Genomic DNA, 17,297 nt, shown 5'->3' with positions numbered 1-17,297 from the left:
TACCCTCACGATTTTACATCACTGTGCCAAATTTCAAAGGGTAATTATAGCCAAAGCTCCCTTGAAAATACCTCGAGGGGGTACTGAGCATGGGACAGCGACTCCAAAATGCCAGCGACGGGCTGGGTGGGTGACAGACCCCCTGCACTCCCCAATGCTGGACCACATCGCCATGGATGCCGGCATCCTACAAACCCCACATTAGAACAAGACGAAGCAATGTTTACAATGGAGGTGGGGAAAAATGAATTTTTATATTGCAATTAAAATGATGACTTCTCTCCCCTAGCCTGTCTGTGCCCTCCCAACAAGTTCTCTTTGCCAGATCTACAGAAATTTCCACTCACACAAAATTCTACCTTCAAACAGATCTTTGCTGCTACCCATGCCCATTGCAGTCACACAAATTAACATTAATTGGTAGTTTCAAACAAGCCATGTCTGTCAGACTGTCTCCCAGAATGACAGAAAGAAGGAAGGAAGGCAGAAAATGGGGGAAGATAGTCTGTGGCCTTTGAAAACCAGGGGACTGTGCTGCTGAACAAATCACTTCCAGGCAGTTGGGGATGGAGCCAGAAAAGTGTCTTTGAAAGAAAAAAGGAGAACCGGCAAGGAATCAACAAGCAAGCAATGCAAGGGGAAAAACTGTACCATAGGGAAGTTAATCCGAGAGGAGTCCCATAAATTGGAAAAGGATAAGAATAAAAATTAGGAGTTATTGGACAAGGATTAGTGTAAGAGGGGTAGTTTCCTACCAGGAAATGGGGATTGAACGGCTCATGCATGGCACAGCCGAGGACCTCAGAGGAGGCGCAGGAAGAAATTACAAGGCACGATGATGTAGGTTAGCCTGCAGACTAAGAAACCAAATTAAAGATGAGCTTCTGGGTCTGAGCACCCACCACAGCAGCCTCAATCACCTTGAAGGATCTGCAGAAGAGAAAAAAACCTCTCCAGCCTGGCCATGGAGGTTTGGCCTTTCTGTTTTAAAGCTCTAAACCTGGCTGTTGGGATTTACACATACAGCCACAACACTCTCAGAGGATGTGTTCATTCTCTTCTGCCGGGTTTGGGGTGCACTGCCTCGCACAACCCTACACCCCGCAAGCAACAAACCACTGCGAGAAACGAGTCACAAACTACACAAACTGCACAGCACAGTTCAAGAAAGGGATCTGCCATACAGGAATCCTCGTTGCCAGTTATATCTTCCTCTTACCTCTCTCACCTTTCTGCTCACCACCTCCCAGGTCTACAGCCACTATTTCTGTGGCACTTCTCCCTCCTCAGCCTCTTCACAAACTTCCAACCCCCTTCTCTCCCTGCACAGGAGGCAGTACCAATGGGAGAAGCAGCAGCCATAGCTCATAACTCGCCTAACAAATGCCAGCCAGAAGTGATTTGTAGGCATCAAGTAGATTATTATTTTTTGAGAGAGTGGAAAAGAAAAAGAGGGGCACAAGCTTAAGGTGTTGTTGATGAATGAAGATGAAAAGAAGGGTTTAGGGTGAGAAGTGTTTGTCTAGTGTGACCTAAACCATTCAAACCTCATTTGATAGATGATGGACATTTATTCCCTGCTATGTGTCACTTCAAAGTCTGAGGTTTATATTAAACAAGAAGTCTTCTCCTTCTAAGTTGTTCTTCACTTTTTCCCAGAGTTTATCACACAGCACAATACCTGGAAATGTAATCACATTTAGTTTTTATAATAAAGTCATATGGTCACTAGTAGTACATATTGGAAGATGCATTTTATTGTTTTTCATTATGTAATTGTGTGCTTCATTGCTTTTCATCTCTTCTTCCTTGTTGTGGGAGGTGGTACAGCCCAGGAATACCATTTTTCTGGGGATGATGTTCTAAGGGCAGAATGAAACCAACCCAGCCGCGCTCCACTCGGATGCAGTGCCACCGCCCTTCCCTCCTCTCCACTTCCCACGGGCGAGGACCCAACTCCCAATAAGCTGGCAGTTCAGTCTGAGGCAAGGTAAATCCAGCTTTTCCACCCCACAAGCCTTGTCCCGACTCAGAGAAGCCATCAGCAGTAAATACTTGAAGTAAGCAAGGACACCAGGCACAGCAGTAGCTTTAATCACGAGAGATTTTTAAAGTCTTGCATTCAGCTCACATGCGATCCTTCCTCCCATGCACACGCCAAATGTCTCGTCCGACACCGGTGGCAGCGAGCGGGGTGGGCGAAGGAGCCCCGCACCACCGCAGCCACCACACAGGCAAAGCCATCTCCTAGGAGGGCTCCACACACCTGCATTTGCAGAGCCATTTGCCCAAGGGTTCAAAGATCTCAACCCAAACAAAAAGCTGCCAATTAAAACCAAAAGCAGAAATATACTCTCCCCCACCCACTTCTTCTGCTTCCGTTCTCATTCAGTGGGTTTCATCCTGGCAAGTTCACACCCCAGGAGTTACCATTCAATCTTCCCCCTTCCCACAAGGAAGGAAAACAAAGTGAAAAAGATGATGCTGAGATGATATCCACATGCTGCTGGAGCTATTGGAGAGACTCCTGCAACAGAAATGGAGGTGAGATGCTTGCCCTGGACTGAGCCAGTTGGGATAGCATAAAGGACTGCAGAGCAAAGCACCAGCCCATCAAAGGCTGAGAATCACTGAGTAAAATTTGAGGACAAAAATGTTTCCCCTTCTTATGCCTGGAGAAGGACATCTTGGCTTTGGATTTTGGTTTGCAACCTTATGAGAAGATGATGTTTGGAAAGAAATAGTCTATGTCGTGAAACAATTTTTCTCCAAACAGCTAATGTCACAATTAGTTTTGAATATGGGGTTCCTCCTACTAAAAGATATGATCATTTGGTTATAGTTGTTTACATTCCTATACATTAAAACCAAACAGATTATGCTAATAAATTATGCAACTAAACTATACTTGATGGGACATGCTGCTGTTTAGTATTCACACAAAGCACTGCAGCATTTAACCGCAGGGTAGATTTACTCATTTACTACATCTACTCCTTTAAATGTGCCCCAAAATGTGTTTTCTCAGCACTTGCTCACTAAGATTGCTTTCAATATTGGCTTTTGGGGAGTTCACTTTACTTAGATTCTCTATTAGAAGAGAACACCACAGATTCACTGAAACCGTATTTCTCCACCAGAACGTTGATTCACACAGGAGCAAAAAGCATTTCATTCTAGTCCTGACCCTGACCGAGGACACCACCTCTTCTCTGTGTCCTACCCAGAAAAAAAGGCAAATGCCTTTGATTTGAGATGCTCCGGTCTCCTGAACACACAGACCTCATGTCAGTACCCTTCCTCTCCCCCTCATCAGCGAATTTCCACTGCAGCCCAGCTAAGCCCTTGAAGACCCCACAACTGTGCATCCAAGCTCAAAGTAGGAAGCTTGAAATTATGCTCCATCAAGTTGCTCCATCTCACTACACTTTTAGAGCTTAAAAAAAAAATATCAAATTCTATTGAATTTCTCTCTACACAGCTGCATCTCTAATGAACCCCCATAAAAGTTGAAACTTACATTCGGTAATCATATGCAATTGAAACATCATAAAATGAGAAGTCAAGGAACTGTATGTGGGCTGCAATGACTTGTCTTATTGTATTCATTCCCTTAATAAATATATCTTAAAAATAACCTCACAGTCACACATTTGCAATATAATATAAAAATAACACTGGATTCAAATTATTAAACAGGTAATTTAATAGAACGAGAATTGAAATGTAGGACAGTGTGCAACTTTATGCTATAGGAATAGGATGATTTTAGCCAACACAACTATTTTTCTTTTTTGCATTATCTTTGCATTTATAATACTACAACATCCACATAACCTTGACACTGTAGTCACCTTAGTAACAAACAAGTGTAACATTCACTTATAATTGAAATCCCAATAGGGTATTTGATTCACGTAAAACAAAAATCGGAGGCCCCCACTCTGTTGCTTTTTTCTTAGTCACATATACATCGGCTAAAACGATTTAAAAATAGATATATTTGTACACTATTAAATCTACAAAGCAGAACCATTTAATCTTAATTTAACGCAAAATGGAAACAAATATAACACCTTTAAAAGACACAAGGCTAAAAAGAGAAGCAAATTATTTAAGTTCTGGATCAGCGCAGCTTGGCAAATTCACACCAAGTAAGGGCCAAGATTTAAACCAGCCTTACAGCCGCGAGCAGCAGCTGCGCGGAGGGACCACTGTACCAGCAACACCGGCCAGGCAGAGGACACCCGGCACCGTGCCACCACAGCCCAGCGCTGGCAGAGGGGGACGAGTATCCCCAGCCCAACCAGCACTGCACCAGGACTCTGCCTGGCACAGGCTACGCTCCTGGTTGCATGCTTAGCTTCGGCTTTGCGTAGCTGGTTTCATTTAAGTTGGGGTATTTTAAATGAAAATGAAAAGGGCAAAGGTCCTATTAGTGCCCAGCAGAGGAAAGGTCTGAGCCCCTCCAGACCAAGGCCTTTTCCTTAACGATGGCCAAGACCAGATACTTCAGAGAAAGGTACAAGAAACATTTCAAGTGAGGGTTTTCACCTCTGGGTAAAGGGCTTTCTGCCCAACCCTTTGCTACCTTTGTCCTAGAGCAAGAGAATTTATATTCTTCCTAACTTGTAAAATTAAATAAAACTGCTCCTACTCAAGGTACCTGCAGATGTTTGTGATTACCTATAAAGTTAAATCCTCTTATTGTTTCACACCTAGTCCTTCATAGCTAGGATTTACAGTTTTACTGAATGATTATCTAGTTCTGTTTCAAGGAAAAAAAAAACACTGAACTGGAAGCTAAATCATCTGAAGCCATCTTTTACTCTGCTTGTGTTGGCTTGCTCTTCTCACAACTCCAAAGCCTCGAACTTTCTGCCCCTGCAGAAGAGCCAGCCCATCGCCTCCAGTGCACCGGCACAGCCCCAGCCACGCATCCTGCTTGTCAACCGGGGCTGCCATCTGCCAGGGCTCCGTCCTGGCCATCACGCTTTTATTAAGTCCCTGATGAGCATGATTCAATTAACGTCGCCTGAAAAGCCACTACACCGCAAATGAAAGGTGACAAGGAGTTGAGACAGTAGCAGGGGGGCACAGCAGAGGGCAGACCGGTCAGAGGATACGGCAGACCCATTACTGCGCGTGGCAAAATGGGTTTGATCTGCCTGCGTCTGGGGGGGTGACGAGGAGGGATGCAGAGGGGAGAAAAAGAGTCTGGAGCAGTGAGACTTTTAGGAAGCTCTTCCCACCCCGCCGCTGGAAAGACAAATCGGAGGCGAACACGTGCTTTTTATCGCGTTATTCTGTCGTCAAGTGTTTTGTCTATACGTGGCACCGTGGTGCCGCTCACCAACAAATGCCTGACGGAGCAATTAGCTGTACCTTGCTGGAGGCACACAGGATGCCACTGACCCCGCCGGGAGATCCGTGCCCGAAACAGCTGCAGGAGTGGGCTCCTTCTGCCGGTGGAAACAAGGACTCGGCTAAATGTGGCGAGCTACAAGTTTCTGCAGAAACGTGCAAGTCTCCAACATGTGGCCCGTAACGTAGCTGTTGCCATGGTAAATATTCATGTTTAGTGAAAAGTGTTAAATCTTGTATCATAAGTTAAATCAGCTGCCAAGACACATTTTCACAAGTAGGGGAATTTTTGTCTTTTCAGAATGGAATGTTTTTCAGTTGACATTGATTTTTCCCTAAAATAAGTCCCCCAGAAAGGAAGCCAATCACACGTGAGGCAGTCCAAGAGCTGAATTACTCTACTCCTTCTCTGAATCATCAACAAGTGTTGTGTGCTAGTGCGTGTGTGTGTACAAATGCACTGTAGCTTCATAAATCCCATCCTCTTACACAAATGAGCAGTTACACAATTTATTTGGACTATTAAACTAATGAACCCAGCAGAAATACCACCGATATTTCATATTTTGTGTGATGAGAGTTCAACAGGTAACTTTTCTAAATAGGAAGCATCTCAAAAGAAATAATTAAAATTAACTTGCCTTAGCCTTTTCACAAATACAAGGCTCAATCCTGAGCCTGAATATACAGTTGTTTATGTAGGTCAAGGACAGAAACAGTAGGAGCGTATTTACTTGCTTTTATGTTTCTTGTTCAGTATTTCAAAAGAGGACAAATGGTTTTAATACAATTTCAGAAAGAGAGACAAGTTAGAATTAATACAGAATTGGCTAAAAAACCCCAAACTTGTTACTTGTATTCATTTAAGAACCACTGCAAGGAAATCTGACTGTTATCAGTTCAAGATCTGCAAAATTACATCTATGTGTCCTTCCACTCCTGCACTACTCAAAATTGGCTCATTTTAGCATCTTATGGTTAATCTTCCATATTTAAAGCAAAATGCATTTCCAACTGAAGGTTCTTTAGAGTAAGGGAGAAAAATGGTAATTCGGTAATTAGCCCAATTTCATTCAGAGCAGGGTAAATAACTCCTCTGATAACAGAGCAACAAATAGAACTAGTCCTAAGTCTAGACAGAAAGAACAAAGCAGTCATCTGCTTTGACTCTCTGCAACCGAAATAAAAACACGAACAGCGATGACCTTCTTGCTTCCTCCTTTCCAAGCCCCACGCCAGGGAGAACCTTTCCCACTGAACACACAGGGAGGACTCAGCCCCTGGACCAGCCCTGCAGCTCCCGCAGATGTACCGCTGCCCTGCCCAACGGTGGAGAGTTCTTTGTCAACATTGGGTTTTCCTCTTCCACATCTCTCTTTGACAACCACAAACTGGATTTCACCTTGGTTTTGTCTTCTGCTGTGAGGACTTTGCCCAACAGATTCCTTTCTTTTTTACCTGCCTCTGAGTAGCAACAGCCAGCAGCCAGTCACATCCTTGTTTCTAAGTTAAGAAACACTTCTGATTCCTCCTCCTCTCTCTAATTATTGCTCCACAATCGATTTGCCGTACCCCATGCCAGATTCGCACCTTAGCTCCTCAACTCTAGTCATTAAAACTCACACTCTCCTCCCATCTTCTCCACGAAAGACATTTTCTAGCAAGCAAGCTACTGCTTATACTCTCTTACCTTTTCTCTACTGAAACCAGCTCTACCAAAAGGCTGAAACATATTTAGCACTCCCAGCTCTCTGCTTGTCTCTTTCTTTTATTTTACATGGTTCAATGTTCTCATTCTGCCTTCTCTCCTTCTTTCTCTACCCCAGTGCTACAAAAAGACATCTTCTGTGACACCTTAAAAAAAAAGATCACTGAATTAACATGACTTGCACTGCATGGTATTTTCAGACCAGCCATTTGCTAATGTTGCAAACACAATTAGGAAGTCAGGGAAAGAGCTTACAGGAGCAGATGAAAGCTTCAGAGATAAAATGGAAAGCTTTTACCTGCCAGGCTCTCAGGTTAGGGTTCTAGGTTGCCCTCGGATCTAATAAAGCTATAAGAGCCATATTAAGGAGATGCACAGTCACATTGCTGTAAATATCAAGCATGCCTTTTTTCCATCCTCCTATAGACATTGATTTTTGCTACCAAGATTTGCAGGTGGGTAGCCATAGGTGGTTTAAATTCGTGGTATTAAAAAAACCTCAGAGCATTACTGACAATTAAAAACAGCTTTTACACATGCACAATAATGCTTCTCATGCTTTAAAAAAAAATAATATGCATATCCATATTACCATCATAATAAGTGCCACAGAGTGACATGATATGATTGAGTATAATGGCTCCTTTGGAGCCATTATGGTCGATCAGTAAATAATACACTTTTGAAATTGTCTAACTACATATTTACACTTGTCAACTCTCATACACTTCAGTGACAGAATTTAAAAGAAACACTGTACAAAACTGTAAGAACATTAAACCACGAAAACATTACGCTGAAATAGTATTAAGGTTTGACTTAAACCCACAAAAACATGGAAACTCCAGGTTAAGGCCAAATCTCTGAAAACGACACCGTCTTCAGCTCGCGGAGCCATGCCCGAGTGCTCGCAGTGGTCCGGGCAAGGCGAGGGATGAGGTGAGGTTGGGCAGGATGGCAGGAGACCACGGGGTCATGGTGGTCCAGGGCATCAGGTGAGCACTGAGCCATTGTGGACAGCTCTGGTCACCAAATTCATGGGCGAGAGCCAGCCTGCCCGCAGTGACTTAGCTGTTCAGCAGGACACCATTTTATGGTATTTTAAAAAAAAACAAAGCCTGGACCTTTCCTCTGTTTATTCAGATGAAATTCCCAATTAAGTTGAGAAGAATTAGTCCTCACTTATTTTGGAAGAGGCCTTGTTGGGACACTGGGAGTTTTGCCTAGCTGAAACACATGGAGAAAAACTTCAGGCTTTGACCCTAAAAAGGCATTGTCAAAAAAAAAAAAAATGTTAAACAAACATTACAGCGGAACATTAATATCCCAAAGATTGACTCCATGTGGGAAAAGAGAAGACTGGGAAGCAAGATGCTTTTTCAAGAGTAATAATAATGGGGCTTGGCGCTGGCTTTCTTAATTGATAATTTTGGGCCTCTTGTTCAGCTGTAGTCACTTTTGCTCCAAGCAGCGGTGGCAGCAACTTTATTGGTTCCAGTAGAGCTCTGCTGAAAACAATAAGCATCAAGCCCCCAAACGCCGTCTGTCTTTCTACGAGGGTCACATCCTGCTGCCCCAGAGTCCAGGGGATATTGAACGCTTGCGAGACATCAAGAGCAGCCCCAGCCCTGCGGCGCCTGCTTCGCAACAAAGGGACCCCAAATGCTTCACATGCTCCGCACTACAGTCCTGAACCATGCTGTAAAAAGCAATGATGGATATTTTCCTAGAGCAAAGGTCTTCCTTTCAAATATATCTCCTTGCTCAGACTTATCTATTACCTTGCTTGTGAGAACAAAATCCATAAAGGCTTGGCATGGCAGACTCTAAGTTGTTTGAAGACACAACCACCACACCTCTGTCAAGAGGGAGTTACCGCTCGGTTTTATAGTCAGCTCTCCCCTCGACTCACTGATGACAGAGCAGCCTCCCTCTACGCTCAGCATCTGGGATTTTACAGCCGCTGTATATAAATGGGATTTTCATAACAAACAACTCTGTATTCGGTTTCCTTGTATATCTGAAAGCGAGAATGATCTCTTAAGGCTCTGCTGGGAAGGCGTATTAACGAAGACAAAGAGTATTTCAGGCTATTTCCCCCAGGAGCATTATCACAATGACAATATGATGACTTTGTCCTATGCAACTGCTTTAAGTCCACGTCCTCCTCCCAAAGCAGCTCTTCAGGACCCACTGTATGCGTGCTCCATGCGAGGGCCCCCACAGCCCCCTCCCCGCGGTCAGCACCCCATCATCCCCCAGCCACCTGAAGAGGACGGGATCTGCCATCGGCTCCAAGAGCTTTCTCCAGTCTCTCATTTCATAAGCCCTCCTTAGAGATGTTTGCTTTTGTCTAAATATTATAAACCACAGTACGACAAAGACTTAATAAACCCTGTTGCCTTTTCACTTTGCGCAGCGTCTGTCTCCTCTCACCCTACCTCGCGGCTCATGCAAATGTCAGTGAGAACAGTTTTTACATCTCCTCAGGTCGCCCCAGTGATATAAGCAAAGGTAAACAAACTACTGAAGTCTGGGTATTTTTACTTCAGATGGGATGTAAATCAGTGGATGAAAGCTGGGAATAAACTGGCAATATGAGGGCAGCTTATTAAAGCTTCCTCCCCCAGCTCAGTGTTCCCTCAATGTAATATAGCTGACATAACCCTACACTAAGGAAAAAAACCAAAGCAACCCAATGAGATAGAAGTATTTCCCCCAAAGTCAAAGATACTCTTCCTTCAAGATGATTGGACAATGCTTACAGAAAGAGAAAAGCATTTCCCTACCGAAGGCAGAAATCTTCACCTGTAAGAACTCGGGAGGAGACCAGACACCACCCCGAGTGCTCGGGATGGGCACAAGCTTCATGTGGGACACCCCAGTGAGGAGACCAGATACCACAAGTGCTGGGGATGGCCACAAGCTGCACATGGGACACCCCAACGCAGCAGAACTTGGGATGCAGAAGCTGCTCGGTTCCTGCCGTACCACATACACCGCTTCTCAAACAACAACCAGAGCAAGGGCTTCATCCCAGAGCTCAAATCAGAAAATGACTGGTCCTGTGTAGAGCTGAAAGCACCTGGGAAGATGGGTTTTTAAGAGCAGCAGCTCCAGCTCCCACCTAATTGTCTGACCAGTGGGTGCCCCAAACCCACAACCTCCTCACGCCATTATCTCCTGGCAGAAAGAAGTTAACGTGCTCCCACTCTTCCTCCCTGCCTCCTTGTTTAAAGCTTTCTGGCTGCTGGTGAGGAAATGAGTCTGCCTTGCTCTACCTTTCTCTCCATCACCTTGCTGTCTGTGAGGACTGGTGAGAAAATGTTTCAAATGCTTTTACACTTCTACAGCATCCATTTCCTGAGGCCCTTATGGAAAAAAAGGCTGTCTCCCATCCCCTGCTGATGATAGTTTTATCAGATAATAGCACAAAGCAGGAATGATCCTGCAAAGCTGTTACCAATACCCAAAGGTATCTGAATAGCAGCAGTGAGACAGAGATCACGCTCATTGCGTTCGCCCACCAATGGGCAAAGCCTCAACAGCAACCAAGAGACCGGCAAAGCCTGTCTACTAAAGAGCATATCATTACTTTAACCTGCCATGAGTAGATGTTTGGCTTTTCTGATTTTCTGTGTGCGCATTGTATTTTTTTGTATTTTATTTTAAGTTAAAACTTGCTGAAATTCAATGGCTCCAGACACAGCAGTGCCAAGGAAAAGGAGCCTGTGGTCCCTGAGAGGGACTTTTCTCAGTGCTGACTTGACACATAAAATCTGTTTCTTCAATTATGTCTTCCCTCTTACCTATTTTAGACGTGATGGTGTGAAAACATAATAAAAGCTCATGGAAAAAAATTCAAGGAAGCTGAGAAAGTATTCTTCAGATCATATTTAGAGGCCTTGGCTCACAAATGCTTTAATACCAGGAGGATAGCTGCTTGCACACCCCAGCTCTGCCCCTGCGCTGTGCCAGCAAGCACAGGCTCTCATGCACCTTCCCAAAGCACCAGCATCTCCATCTCTAGCAGCGTTAAGAACTGCCCTGTTCAATAAAAACACAGTTACTGCAATACAAAGTCCAGCTACAAAACCCACTTTGCACTGTTAACACTCTGCATCCGACGAGGTGCTGGTGTTTTACAAGTTTGTCGTATGTACACCTGTGATCCATGCAAACTCAGAACTTCATCATGCCACATGACATCTCTGCTGTGCCACTCCTAGTTCAAAATATATCTTAAAGCATCTGAAGTATCAACTAAGGGATTTTAATCACGCATTCAAAAACTCTACCAAACCAGAGTGAAGCCTTGCAGATAAAATCTCTGCTCAGGACTTGCAGTTCGCCACCTTCACACAGCAAAATCTCTTCCCATTAAGTGGTTTATCAGAATAATGGATATTACTTGTTTGATAAAACAGATTACTTGAAAAATTGTCCCAAGCAATCATTATAGTCATAGCAAAGTCAGGGCTTGTTTTACTACTGCAACAAAAATTCTGTATTTGGTTCCATAAATATAAAGCAATGAAAAATACTGCTAATTGGGCCAGGATAGAAGTCTACAATAAAGCCCTCATTTTAGGTGTAAGAAAATTTTTGTACTTAGAAGGCATGAAAATCCCCTTTCTCCTGATAATGAGAAATGCCCCTTGATGCCCCATCTCCTCCAGGACATAGCCAAAGTGGAAATAATTTTCAAAACTAATATGTACACCGAGTAACATGGTTAACATCATCCAATGAATTTAGATCCACCTACATGGTATAAATATATCTAGATACACTGTCACCTTCAGCAGAATTCATTAAAATAATGTTGTATCTTCCTTGTTAAATGTAATTTTTTTAATTGAAATTTAATCTTACTGCATTATTTGGTAGATTTTTAATTGACATTTGTAGTAATTAATTGGTAAGCATTACAGCTTTGTCTGAAGAATTTAAAACTAAATTTGACATCGAGATTGGCCAGCCACTGCTGTGAGGTGCCTGCTGGGAGCATTTCATCATCCTCCCAGCCCCTCCTGCTGATCAGAGGTGGGAGATGATGGTCTCTTTCTTACAGTCATGAATTACATTACTAATGTATTCCATTACCACCACGCAAATGTCATGTTAATTCCTGATCATCATCAAGTCAGACAATGGTTTCCACGCTGGCACCCAGCCAATTAGCGGTGTGGAAAAATATTCCGCCAATTATATAACTTGAATTAGGTTAAGGACTCAAGAGAAAGCAAAATAAATGCTTTGAAAATACTTCTGAGATAAAATGTAAGTTGACACTGTCTTCATGTGCTATAGCCGATGTTATACAATCTGATAGGCAGCTGCCAACATTCATAACTGTTTATTAAATCTAGCCTCTCTTTATGGTGGCAGCTAAGATCTGTATTTTTACCAATATTAGGTTCATTGTGTTATGAAAAAAGACCAAAATACTTAGGAGCATTCACACCAGCTTATAAAACATATTATGTAGTATATTAAATTGTTAAAATTACTTCTTCTCTCCTCCCCCCTGCCACAGAGAAAAGTTCCACAACAGTAAAGTTTCAGAAAAACAAAGTCTTTCTGGAGCCACTGATGCTTCAAGGAGTAAGGGAGATCCTGCGAGGACCAAACTGCCATCTCCAGGCTGCTGCCACTTCTCCCGCCATGCAGCTCTGCCAGGGGACACCAGGCTCGGCTCCTGGAGCTCTGTCCCACTCCCCCCATCCCACCGACATGCGTCTGGGTTAGCACAACCTGGGGAAACCCAATCCTGCTCCGCAGCTGCGGACGAACCCTTCGGCTTTTGCTCCCTCGCCATCACAAGAAGCATCACAGGCAGATAAAGCCCTCTGTCGAACCAGGAGCCTGTCCACCAGAGGAGAGGACTGCAGCAGGAGTGGGGCATCCCTCCAAGAAAAGGACGCCACGAAGCCTGGTGGAAATACCTCCGGCTGTGCAGGGACACAGCAGGTTTCTAACATTGCGTTAGCTTGGCATACGCAGCGCCGAGCCCCGCCGGCAGCATGCTGCGCTGGCAACTCGCTGCACGACCAGGTTTTTAGTACCACCCCATTATTTTGATTTGTTCTGTTCTTAACTCAATTTATCGTACAAGCATGGTTATCTCCAATTTAAAAACGTACACAGCACCAGTTCCTCGACTTTAAAAATTTATAACGATGAGCAATTTGTTAAAACCTTTTACCGTATCTTTCTGTCTCATTTTCCTAGGTGCTGCAATGAGGCAATTCACTGTTCTGGCTGCTTACCCTAGATGACCTTTGCCTGCCATAAAATGGTATACAACTAAACGCTCTGCTTTAAATAAAACCCTTGCCTCTTCGAAAGGCCCTACGTATTCAGTCAACACAATCAGCAGAAACCACATTTGGTTACTCAATAAGCTGGAAACTTCTAAAATGCGTACGGCAGTGAATGAATTCCTGACATCACCAGGGACACTCGAGTGGGGAACAAGAGAGACCGCCGAGAAGTGGCTCTTGCTGCAGCCGAAGAAAGGATCACTCCTTTAAGCTGAACTCTCAAGGCAAACGAGAACAAAAACTGAATTAGCTCAACACGTACCCTCTGCAGTCAGCACATTGCTAGGCAACTTACCATCTCTTGATAGAATTATGGTGGAGGGCTGGTCATACATCAGGGTTAAGATGAACACAAGCACCAGTTTTGGCCAACTGCTCCTTTCCAGTGGGACTGCTCAATGCATGGTCATTTTCTATTATTATTTTGCAATATTTTCTAAGCACCTAGAGAGTCTAATGCATTCAGAAGGTATTTTAAAGCTATTATGTGACATGAAAATTTTAAGATAACTGGAAGTAAGTGAATTTTAGGAGGAACAGCACGAGTCTTTTTCTTTGTTCAAGCCAGCATCTCGAGAGAGTTAACAATCCTTCTCGTTGCTTTTATTTTTTAATACTGAAGCTATCCAGAGGGCACGCTACTCACTTTGTCCTTACTCCAGATGCCGGTTGGCCCCAGCTCCATACCTCCGTTACTCAACATGGTATTTCAAGAGGATGCTTCAAAACACCCCAGTCCTTCCATTTGCCACCGCCGAGACCAGACACAAAGTCTCGCTACAGGCAGTGCCACGGGGCTATCGCAATACCTGGCAATGCCACATTTAACCTATGCCAGCCTCAGAAGGGCCTCAATCTTTAATAGTGACTTGGATAGCAAGATTCGGACCCCAGGCATTATTTACATTTATTAAAGATGTATTAAGCAAATGCGCAGACTGCTTTAAATAGAGGCATGTACCTTGCATATAACCCCAAGTTTTCCACGCATACTTCATTGGCACAAAGAAATAATTAATTAGCTAACCACCATGATTAAAAATCAATTGATTCATATGTGGCAGAGTGGTGAGAATTTTTGCATCACTGGAGAAGTCTGGAATTGGTCCCTGTTTGGGGATCTCAGTCGTATCAGTGAGCTTGGTAATTCAGACATGAAGGAAATGGTAAGAATCTCTCTCCCGCATGCACACTTTGAGCTGCCATATGGGTTTATTCAACTGTTTACTACACCAGTCGGTAAAAACTGAACAGCTATTATAATCTTTGCTAAATGACATGGTAATTATGCTACCTCTGGAAAAAAAAAGAAAAAATGGAAACTTTAAAAAGAAAAAAAAAAAATCACAATTCACTGATGTGTGAATTTCTCGGGTTTTGTAATCTTTGAATTGAAACGCACTTTCTAACACACAGAGGGATATTAAATATATAACAGAAACCTGAATTTATTTTAAAAAACAATTTGTGCTCCCATTTGCTACACAATTTAATTATGCAGACTTCCTACTTTTGAAAGATTTCTTACATAGACCTTCCAGTTTTCCTGTAAAATCACATGATTCCTGTTTTCCCAACCTCAGTCTTCTGATTAATGAAGAAATATTGCCCCTCCTCTCACCCCAGTTAGTAAGAGAGGCAATGAGGAGCAGGCACGTAAGAGGAGAAGGCACGGGAAGGCTCCCCATGCCAGGCTGCTGGGTGACAGGGACAGCTGGGAAAGTCACAACCGCCACTCGTTTGGCACAGAAGGGACCAACAGGCTTCTTGGCTGGCTAACACCATGGGGAGATGGCAACTGCCAACTGACAGAGATGAGGTCGCCCCACAGCACCCTCTCAAGTTTGACCAAGCTCACCCTGGCCAAAATTGGCTATTAAAGGCTTTGTCCCTGTGTTCCTCCAGGCTGGGCATGGCAGCACCAATGCCATGCTGAATGGGGCAAGCGCATGCGACGAGATAGCTCTCCTGTGTACCAGTGACACCATTTTGTCACTGGGATGCAAGTGCAGCAAACGGTGGAGCTAATTATTTGTTGGCAATGGTTCCTTTGAGAGTCCATCATGTGACAGATGATGGAGAGCAGACCTCTCCGTATTCATATTTAATCATGACACGAATTGCCCACATAAGCATGTTTAGACCTTGCCTATCTGCAAGACTTCAGTTTCGGGCAGTAGCTTCGCCTGCATCACTGAACTCCAGTTTCACCGTCAAAGACCTCATAGCTCATAGGATTTGAGGGGATGGAGAGAAGAAAGGAAGGAAGGGAATATTTCTTCTGTATTGATAATATTTGGTATCACTGCTACTTCATTACAATGAAGGTTTTTTCGTTGTTTTGGGTTTTTTTGAAGTGGTGACTTGCTTTTAAGCACAGACAATACATAAAAGAAAAACCCCACCATATTAAAAAGGGGAGAAAAGGGTGAGAGAAAGAGAGATTGTAAGAAAGAATAAGTGAGGGTTACTGCAAACTCAGGTTTGACGACTCACCAGTTTTACTTGCAGGCATCACACATATCCACTCATGACTCAGGGCAAATATGGGAAAGGATCGAAACCCTTATCATGGCAAATGTGTCTGGAAGACGGAGTCACTCAGAAAAAATGTTCTCAGGAGACTGAAAGACAAAAACATGTTTTAAAACTTCACTCAGTTAGAATCGTATCAAAGCCTACTGTTTTCCTTTGAAAATAAAAGGTGGTTATAAATGCTGGAGGTGGGGGGAGCGTTACAGGAGTATTTCTATGTATCAAACATTACCACACAGCAGACTTTATTTGGCTTTAAATAAAACTGAAACTTACAATATTAAGAAAGGTTTTTAAAGACACACTTATTTCACATTTGCAACATGCTCCTCCGACAGGCAAGCTTATGTTCCTTCTAAATACCAAAATGTGTCACCATCCGAATCCATATTCTGCTCAAAAACACTGCACTGTGCACAAAATCCAGATACTTTAACCTACTTTGCATTATCAAAATATAGCAGCCTCTGAATTTCTGAAATATTTACTCTCTGCCTTCACTCACTGCATCCTGATCAAACCTTAACAAAATGTGGAATCTCTTGTTAGCAATAATCTCTCCTCTGAGATAAGGAAAAACACATATAAAAACTATTTGATGTTCAGGGTGAAAAGGCAAAATTTGCAAACATCAGTTAAGAAATACCAATTAGTACGGTTTTTTCCCCAGCTATTAGTAACACAGATTGAGTTTAAGCTTAGCTCAGAGGAAGCTGCTCGCTGTACAAATGAAACATCCATTTTACTAATAAGGGTATTCTAAAATAAGATGTCTAATTTCTTCACTGACAAACTATCCACACTGAGTAAAAGCTCATATTCAGAAATACGACCAGAGGTGTTCCCGGGGCTGTTCTGCATCGCACCCATGAAACCACACGGGATTTAAACAGCAGCTCCGGTGCCTGCCCAAATTGGGGAAGGGCACCCGCTGCCCTAACAGATGCACCAACACCAGGGAGGACCTGCAGCAATAAAGCCCAGAAGAGAAAACAAACTTTGCAGCAGATGAAAATATCCTGAGGGACTGGGGTAGGAAAAAGATACAAAAGCAAAAATCACGTGTAGTGCTTCTGACCTCTTCATTCCCCAATCCTCTCCCTCCACAGCATCCCCAAGGCAGTGGCTGTTCCCAACCTTTCCACATCTACCAGTGCTTTGGCAGTGGCAAGAACGGCCATCTCCAAATTAACCTCGTGGAGTTAATTATTTTGGCAGCCCACAGCAGCCTTCCTGAGGAACATCTGGAAGCTTCTGTCTTAGCAACAACTGCATGAAATTTTGTAAGACAAAAACCAGGTACTTCTCTGGCCCTGGGGCTTTCTCCCATTCTTTGCTGAATGCAATGCAATGGCTCAAAGAAG

The 17,297-nt window shown here is 43.5% G+C and overlaps 1 protein-coding gene across 3 annotated transcripts in view; it reads right to left on the bottom strand.

The window, feature by feature from the left end:
* FOXP1 (forkhead box P1) overlaps positions 1–16,022 on the bottom strand; it is a 342,200-nt gene extending 326,178 nt beyond the window's left edge. For 2 of the 3 annotated variants that reach the window (XM_010570610.1, XM_010570626.1), the window contains exon 1: positions 15,895–16,016. The gene's annotated coding sequence lies outside the window, so the exon portion shown is untranslated. Of the gene's footprint in view, positions 1–15,894 lie in introns of all 3 variants that reach the window. The other variant, XM_010570618.1, reaches the window with a different exon arrangement.
* Between the last annotated feature and the right edge of the window lie 1,275 nt (positions 16,023–17,297).

Source organism: Haliaeetus leucocephalus, unplaced genomic scaffold (genome assembly GCF_000737465.1).
Source record: "Haliaeetus leucocephalus isolate CR32 unplaced genomic scaffold, Haliaeetus_leucocephalus-4.0 Scaffold2, whole genome shotgun sequence".
NCBI classification, from domain to species: domain Eukaryota; kingdom Metazoa; phylum Chordata; class Aves; order Accipitriformes; family Accipitridae; genus Haliaeetus; species Haliaeetus leucocephalus.
Note: the sequence above shows the minus strand (reverse complement) of the source record. Positions and strands in the feature narration are given on the sequence as shown.